The sequence below is a fragment of the Nicotiana tabacum genome, chromosome 7 (assembly GCF_000715075.1).
Source record: "Nicotiana tabacum cultivar K326 chromosome 7, ASM71507v2, whole genome shotgun sequence".
NCBI lineage: Eukaryota > Viridiplantae > Streptophyta > Magnoliopsida > Solanales > Solanaceae > Nicotiana > Nicotiana tabacum.
In genome coordinates, this window is record NC_134086.1 from 107,104,147 (window position 1) to 107,112,361 (window position 8,215).

Consider the following 8,215-nt stretch of genomic DNA (forward strand, 5'->3'; position numbering starts at 1 on the left):
CTTGCTTGCTTCTTTTCTAGAATCAGGCATTTTATCTGATCACTGCATGTTTTCAATGCCTGAGAATCCTGCATATGCTAATTTTTCAGTTGCCGCACTTCTAACTCCATTTGGGCCAACAAGTCGTAACAGTGTCCGCTTTCAATTTGGAAATCCTCAGCCTGCTTAACTGCTTTACCCTCAAGTGTAGCCACCTTTCTCTTCATGTTGGCAAGAGCTTTCTCGTGGTCGTGTTTCAATTGATTCAAGTATCGGCGACGCTTATCTGCTCTTGTACCCCACTGTGCTTTGAGTTTTGCCATGATGTTCTCAGATTTTTCTAAACCATCCCGCCATTCTCTGACTTCATTTTTCAGCCCTTTTATCAACTGCTCATCTGATCGACTCCTTGGTTGTTTATCAGGAGCCATTCTCAATTTCTGGATTTGGGCCCTAAGTTCTTCATTTTCTTGGGCCAATCTATTCCTTTCACCTCGATCCGCATCAACTTGCACACTGTTATTGAATTTCAGACTTTCAACCTGTTGCTTCAACTCCCCGATCTCCGCCCGATAACCATTTTCCTTTGCTAACCAGTTCCATTGCTCCTGGGATGACTCAGCAAAATCTATGAGATGAGGTCTTTTAGCTGGTCTCTCGCAGGACGTGTCACCTCTGAACCAAGCGTGATACCCCGGGGAAACTTCTCCTTTAGCCGTATCCAACACGTAAGTATTTGCCGTCAAATGTTGACACTCACTCCAGATCTGGCGAACTTCTTTTTCGGGGAACCGACCGTCAGGACTGATTTCAACCACCTGGGTACTCAAGTCTTCATCTTTCGGAACTACTTGATACCTCCCAAGCTGCCTCAAAACCCGATACGGTGCATAGGGTTGGATGCTTTTGAGTCCCATTAACAGAAAGTGGGGCCTGATTGCCGGCATGTATAGGATTTCCTCAACAGGCAACCATCCGAGCGTCCACTAGATTTGGTTGGCAGTGAGAGTTCGGAAGAATGACGTCCAAGCTGTGACTCCCTCGGGTAGACTAACCCCTTTGATTCTTGTGTAAAATTCTCCAATGCAAGTCTTCTCGGGAGAACCGTAACCCAAGAGCTGGGAGCGGTGGCATAAATGATCGGTCATCCACATTTGCAACAATAGGTTACATCCCTCGAAAAAGTTGCCCCCGGCTCGACAAGCAGTGAGAGCCCGGAAGATGTCAACCATAATTATAGGCGCCAGAGTGCTTTTATCTTGGGTGAGCAAGGTACTGACGACCCCAGCTACTTTCAAATCAATGTTTCCATCTTTCCTTGGGAATACTATAAGACCCAAAAAAGCTATCATAAAAGCTACCAGCCTGTGTTCATCCCACTTCTGTCGGTTATCTCTACTGCATAGTTTGAAGTCTGGCTTATTGAACCCGCCCACGTGGCCGTATCTAGCATATATGAGGCGGAGACTGCAGAAACCTTTTGCAAAATCTGGATGGTGAAATGTTCGGGGTATTTTTAGGGAATCCAGAAACCAGTGTACAGTGACGGCCCTGGGTGCAATCAAGTACTTGAACCTTAACGGAGCTTCATCATTTCCGATGTATCCCGCTATTTCTTCCAATGTCGGGGTGAGCTCAAAGTCCGAGAAGTGGAATACATTATGTGCTGAATCCCAGCAAGTGACCAATGATCTGATAATATCACCCCGAGGCTGGATGTTTAGCAAATCCGGGAGATCTTTCAGATACTTCTTTACTTTGTCTTGCCCTTCCTTGCCTAGGTCATTCCACCATAATCGCAACTCAAAAGGGATCTTGGTCATTATTGAAAAGGGTTCGTTTTGTATTGTGCTCATCCTGCACATTTATTAAGGTGATTATGCCAACGAAAAACTTTTATTTGACTCAAAATAAAACTATCTATATTCTTTTCCAAGATTTTTTTTTAAAACGATGGGCTCGGTTTTCAAATGCGGCCTTTTAGCACTTCGAGAACGAAGCATTTAAGGTTGCGAGAGTCAACTGGTCAAAAATCAAAAATGATGACCAAAGATGGCCGTTTATGCAATGTCAACCTTCCGGCGTCCTGTTTAGGAACATTCGGCTATTTTTGCAAAAAACGGCATCATCCGACTTATTTATAACGAAAATAAAAATAGACTTTTTGGATATTTTTTACAAAAAGGGAGGTTGGACCCGATGAGGGTTGCCTACGTATCTCACACCCAGTGAGAATCAAACCAGCGTAGTTCGGGCCAATAAACCAATTAATTTTGAAAACAAATATATTTTCCATTTTTTAGCAAAAGAACACTATTTTTCCTTTCCGTTTTTCTTCCTGTTTTTTTTTTTGAAAACAAAGCAAACTAAAATAAAGGATTCTTTCCTACACTTAATGCTTTTTATTTCTCTCTATTTTTTATTATGGGTAAATAAAAAAAAATTAAAAAGTAAAATATTTTTTTAAAAAAAATATTCGGCAGAGTTCTGATAGTACTTGGACACTCGGTTTTCTAAAAGAATCAATTAACTCCCTATTTATTATTTCTCTCTTTTTCTCCTTTTTTCAATTTTCCAACGTTCCCGAGATTAAAGCCGGTCAACATGCGGGTTTGGAACAAATAAATGCACAGCATAAATAGGATGCATCAGGATGGTCTTTTCATTTCAGGTTGATAGTCCTAGACGGACCCAACCCCTGTGTTGAGTCCCCTGAGTCAAATGCAACATGATGCAAATAATTGTTCCTACTAGGGATCCGGCATGAAGATTTGTTATATTAAGTTTCAAACCTGGGTTTTTTTGTTCTAGACCTGGCTTACCCGAGCGGACAACTCGAGTCGAGGAGGGGGCAACTTTCCGGGAACCAAAAGGCTATCCGGCTTAGTAACTTGTCCGAGCCTCTTTTTTATTTCAGGGTATGACACTAACAGAATAGGGAGTCTCAACCAGTAAGCACATCCCCAGAGGTGGAGAGAGAAGGGTTCGGCACAGTTTATATATACAGTCAAATAATATCAAAGCGGTAACAAGACATCATTTTGCACATTAAGCACGTATCATATGAAGATATCAGATAATAAAGCAACATTATAACAGTTTATCAGAAGCTCGAATTTCTAACCCTGAACCAGTGGTTCTGGGTCTTTCCCCAGCAGAGTCGCCAGAGCTGTCACACCTCCTTTTTACGGCACCCGCAGGGGCGCAGAGGGAGTTTTTCCAATTAAAGGACAATCGAAACGGGATTTATTTATTTATTTCAGAGTCGCCACTTGGGAGATTTAGGGTGTCCCAAGTCACCAATTTAATCCCGAATCGAGGAAAAGAATGACTCTATTTAACAGTCTGCACACCAGAAATCCGGATAAGGAACTCTGTTAACCCGGGAGAAGGTGTTAGGCATTCCCGAGTTCCGTGGTTCTAGCACGGTCGCTCAACTGTCATATTCGACTTGATTATCTGATTTTATACAATTATGAACTTATGTGCAAATTTTAACCCTTAGCCGCTTTTATTATTATTTATTTATTGTTATTATTTTACGGAGAATTGCAACATTGTGAAAACATATTTCAGACCACGTCGCAATCAATGCACCCATGGTAAAGCGACTACATTTTTCTATTAAAATTAGTCTGTAAAATAAAGAAATAAAATCCTAATTAATTACGAGCTTAAAAATAATAACACATAACATACTAATTGCTAGATTAAGACAAATATTAATAGAAAGGAATTTTACTAAAAATAAATAAATAAAATTCGAAATTGTAAAATATTTACGAAGTTCGACAATTAAAAATCAAAAGATCCTGATTATAGCTAACTTAAAGCTTACATTGTTATAAAAAAAACTATTGAAATTAGTTATTCAAAACCATTTAAAACTAGATTTAACCATAATTACTAAAGCTTATTAAAAAGTTTATTAAACTTAAACGTTGACTCATCTTGCTCAAACTCGCACCTAATGGATTAATGCTCTTAGCCTTGCAACGTTGAATCACCCATTAAAACATCATTTCAGTTTTTTTCTTAAAAAATGAAAATATTTTGTAAAAAAAATATTTTTTTATTTTATTTTTTTACAAATTTCTTTTTCAAGTTTTTTTTTTCAAAAAAAAAAAAGAAAACTGAATAAATGATGAATAAAATAAAATAATAATAATAAAAAACGAAAATATTTTGTAAGCCCGCAGATTCTACAAAATTATTGGCCTATTATGTTTGCCTAATATTTGCGGGCCTTTGTTATTAACAAAATTTAAAGATAGAAAGAAAACTCAAATTGCTTCTATTTCAAAATTTGCAAATTCAAATCTAGAGTTTACTAACCTTCCCTCAAATTAAGTCGGTTTCCCGTATTGAATATTTACTAACGATTTGAATGCGATTTTAAGCTAAAAAATTAACAAAACCGAAACTAATACTTATGGTGTTCATACTGACACCCATACACTAGTCCCGCAGTTTAGTACTTCACATAATAAATATTTCTACCATTTACATAACATGAGACACATAATGAATATTTAACTAAAATGCGAATATTCTATAATTAAAAAAAAAAACTTAAATCTTCCGGCCATTTCATTTCATCTTCAATACATATGTTGAAATGATTCAGAGTAGTGTACCTGGTATTTGAATACAAAGAAAGGAAGAATAGGATCAGCAGCAGTAGCAACAGCGCGACAACAACAAACAATCAACAGTCAGAAAACCCAATAGTAGACTTGAAAACCGAACAGAAATTCCAGCAACCACCCAATAAAGCAATAACAAAGGACCAACAGTTAACTCAAGAAACCAATTGAAAATCCCGGAAGCAAACAGTAGGCAGAAATCACACTCAGGAATATACGGAAAATAGTATTCAGATATTTTAGAAATCCTCTTTTTCAAGATTAAAAGTATGTTCTTATCTCCTCTTTAGTTCTGAAATTTTTTATCTCTCCCAAAAAATTCTCTTTTTCAGAAATCTTTTTCCAAAAACTCTCTCTGAAAATTCTCTTCCCTATTAAGTGTCAAATGAGTCTCTTATATCCAAGCAAGACTCAATCCTTCCACTATGTGCACCCTTTAACTTTTATTATTACTCACACTTTTACTTTAGTAAAAGTAGTCAATGTGGGCCCTCCGTGTTCTCTCTTTTTGAAAAGTAGTCAAAGTGGGGCCCCATGTTCCCTCTTTTTACAAAGTAGACATCATTACGCGCCTTTTCCTTTTTGCTTTTATCATTATGTCTGGTCCCCACCATAATTAAATAATCTGTAATTGGTTAATTTCTGTTTTACCCCTAAAATTACTCTTACGCCCCGATTCAAAATCTGTTTAACTTCAAAATTATCTAAGAACCTAAAATTAAATTACCAGCTATAACCAATCCTTAATCCAATTCAATCAACGAATTCCAACTTAAACTATGAACAACGAATCAACAATCGGAATTATTTTGACTGAACGATATTTTTTAACAACACATATATTTGCATATTCAACAATATTAACAAACAAATATATCCAAATTAAACAAAATAAATGAACAGATTCAAATCACTAAAACTCAACTAATCAATTAATCTTCAAATTAAATCCAACAATATTATAACAAAGATTCATGATTCAAACAAAATCAAAAATTACAAACTAAAACATAAACTCACATTAATTCACTAGATTAAAACGAACTTCAAACAATCAATAAACACGAATTAAATCTAAATTAAACAACAAAGAACGGATTCAAGCGATTAAACTAACATATTTCTATATTACAACTTAATTCTTTTAAACGAATAAAATAAACCGAAGAAGAAATAATTGATTGAATTTCAACTTGAATCTAACCATATTAAAATTAAACTAACAATTTCTTTTACAAAAATAAATAAAAACACATGAAACAAACCAAAATAAGTAATTAAATTTCAATTGATTATAACAACATTAAAAATTAAACTAACAATTTCTTTTACAAAAACAAATAAAACACATGAAATGAACTGAAAAACAATTAATTAAATTTCAATTCGAATCTAACAACATTAAAATCAAACTAACAATTTCTTTTATAAATTAAACTAAAATTAAGCTAACAATTTATTTTACATACTATCAATTTCAATTTGAATCTATCAACATTAAAATTAAACCAACAATTTTCTTTTTGAATCTCACAACATTAAAATTAAACTAACAATTTCTTTTACAAATTAAACTAAAATTAAGCTAACAAATTCTTTTACATACTAACAATTTCAACTTGAATTTAACAACATTAGAATTAAACTAACAGTTTTCTTTTTGAATCTAACAACATTAAAATTAAACTAACAATTTCTTTTTACAAAAATAAATAAAAGCACATGAAATAAACTGAAAAACTAATTAATCAAAGTTCCATTTAAATCTGAAAATTAAATCAACAAAACATATGAACAAACTAGAAAATTAATTCAACAATAGACACGAACAAAACAAGAATCGAACATTTATCGATTTTAGATCCGAGAATATCAAAACAAAAATACGGGCAACATGAAACTCAAATCTACTAACCGGATCGAAGCGACGACGAACTCGAACGGAAAGTAGTTTGGTTGTTTGGAAAAGGACGGAGAAGGAAGCATGGCAGCAGCGCGAACAATGAAGAAACGCAACACCAACAATGACATGATCTTGGAGAAGAAGAATCCAACGTGATCTTGGAGGATAAGGAGCGCGGGCAGCAGCAAATGGACAGTGAAGAATGCAGCAGCAGTCCGAAGCTAGATGGTCGTCTTGTTCAGGTGTCGTTTGGTGGTTGTCCATGGTAGCGTGGCAGTAGCCATGGCTGGAGCAACTCGCCGGATGAAGAAGGAGAAGCAGCAGTAGCGACGAGCGAAGAAGAAGAAACAACGGGCAACAATACGACGAGATCTCGTGCTCGTTTGAAGAGCTTGGAGACGCAGCCATGGCGGACAGCAATGATGAGATCTTTTGATCATTTTAAAGAGCTATAAACGCAGTCATGGCGGGCAGCATGTTACGAGGAAGAAGAAGCAAAGCAATGGATGCAGTGGCAAGATCTTAAAGACGCAACCATGGCGGGCAAGAGAGGGAGATCGACGAGTTGTGTGTGTATGCGTCGCGTATGTGTGTGTATATGTGCTGTGTATGACGTGAGGGAGAAGGGGTGTGAGGGGGAGGGGCTGCCATGGGAGGATATTTGGAGAAGAAGGAGAGAAAGAGAGGAAGAAGAAGAGAGGGGGGGGGGGTTACGGGTAGTCTTAGGTTTTTCTTTTGATTTTTGTTTTTGTTTTGTTTTTTTTTTGTGAAAAATGAAAGAAAAAAATGAAAATGGGGTTTGGGTCTTTTTGGGTTATGGACTGGGTCGACCCAGTTCGAAATGGACTGGGTCGTTTGGGAAGATTGGGTCTCTTTGGGCCTGTGACTTACAATTGAAGAAAAGGCACAATCCGATCTCTTCTATTTTATCCTTTTCTATTTATTCAATTTCCTAAATAATAATAAAGCTAGAATGCTAAGATTAAATTATAAAACCCAAAATTATCTGGAATTACTAATTAACTCTTAATAACAGTTAACACACAATTAAATAGCGACTAACGAGAAAATCACCCAATTTGGACATTAAGTGCTAAAAATGCATAGTACGTTATTTTTATGATTTTTTCATTTTGTAAACAAACTTAATTAAATATTAAACGCAAATGCGACATATTTTTTATATTTTTTATTAACCTAACAAATAAACATGCAAAGACAAAAATGCAAATAATTACACAGAAATGCCACGAAGAACACAAAAATTGCACACAAGTAAAATTATTTTATTTTGAATTTTTGGGAGTAATTCTTTCATAGGGCAAAAATCACGTGCTTACAGCATCACCCTTCGTGTTTTATCGCTCTTCCTCACCCAAACAAAAATCACAAACAAAGGGGCAAGGGAGGGAACAATAATAATAGGAATCCCAACAAGGGAACACAATTAAACAGTTAAATCCCGGCAAGGGAACAAAATCAATAAATTCCAACATCCCAACAAGGGAGATAATCAACAAAGCAACAAACATCCCGGCAAGGGAACAATTCAATAACTCTTTCTCTTTCTATCACTTTTACTTCTCATCTCACTTTACCACTTGAGCCAACGCTCCAAAGGGGTTCAATCATTTCATATACTTTCACGCTTTATGATATACTCGAGCCAATGCTCCAAGAATGCACA

At 35.9% G+C, this 8,215-nt stretch overlaps 1 long non-coding RNA gene across 1 annotated transcript; it reads right to left on the bottom strand.

Annotated features, from left to right (window-relative positions):
- Positions 1 to 4,494: 4,494 nt before the first annotated feature.
- On the bottom strand, positions 4,495 to 7,209 carry LOC142161819 (uncharacterized). The gene is made up of 2 exons (XR_012693469.1): positions 6,541 to 7,209; positions 4,495 to 4,616 (listed from the first exon to the last, which is right to left on the bottom strand). It is a non-coding gene; the product is annotated as an uncharacterized LOC142161819 (long non-coding RNA).
- Positions 7,210 to 8,215: the final 1,006 nt, after the last annotated feature.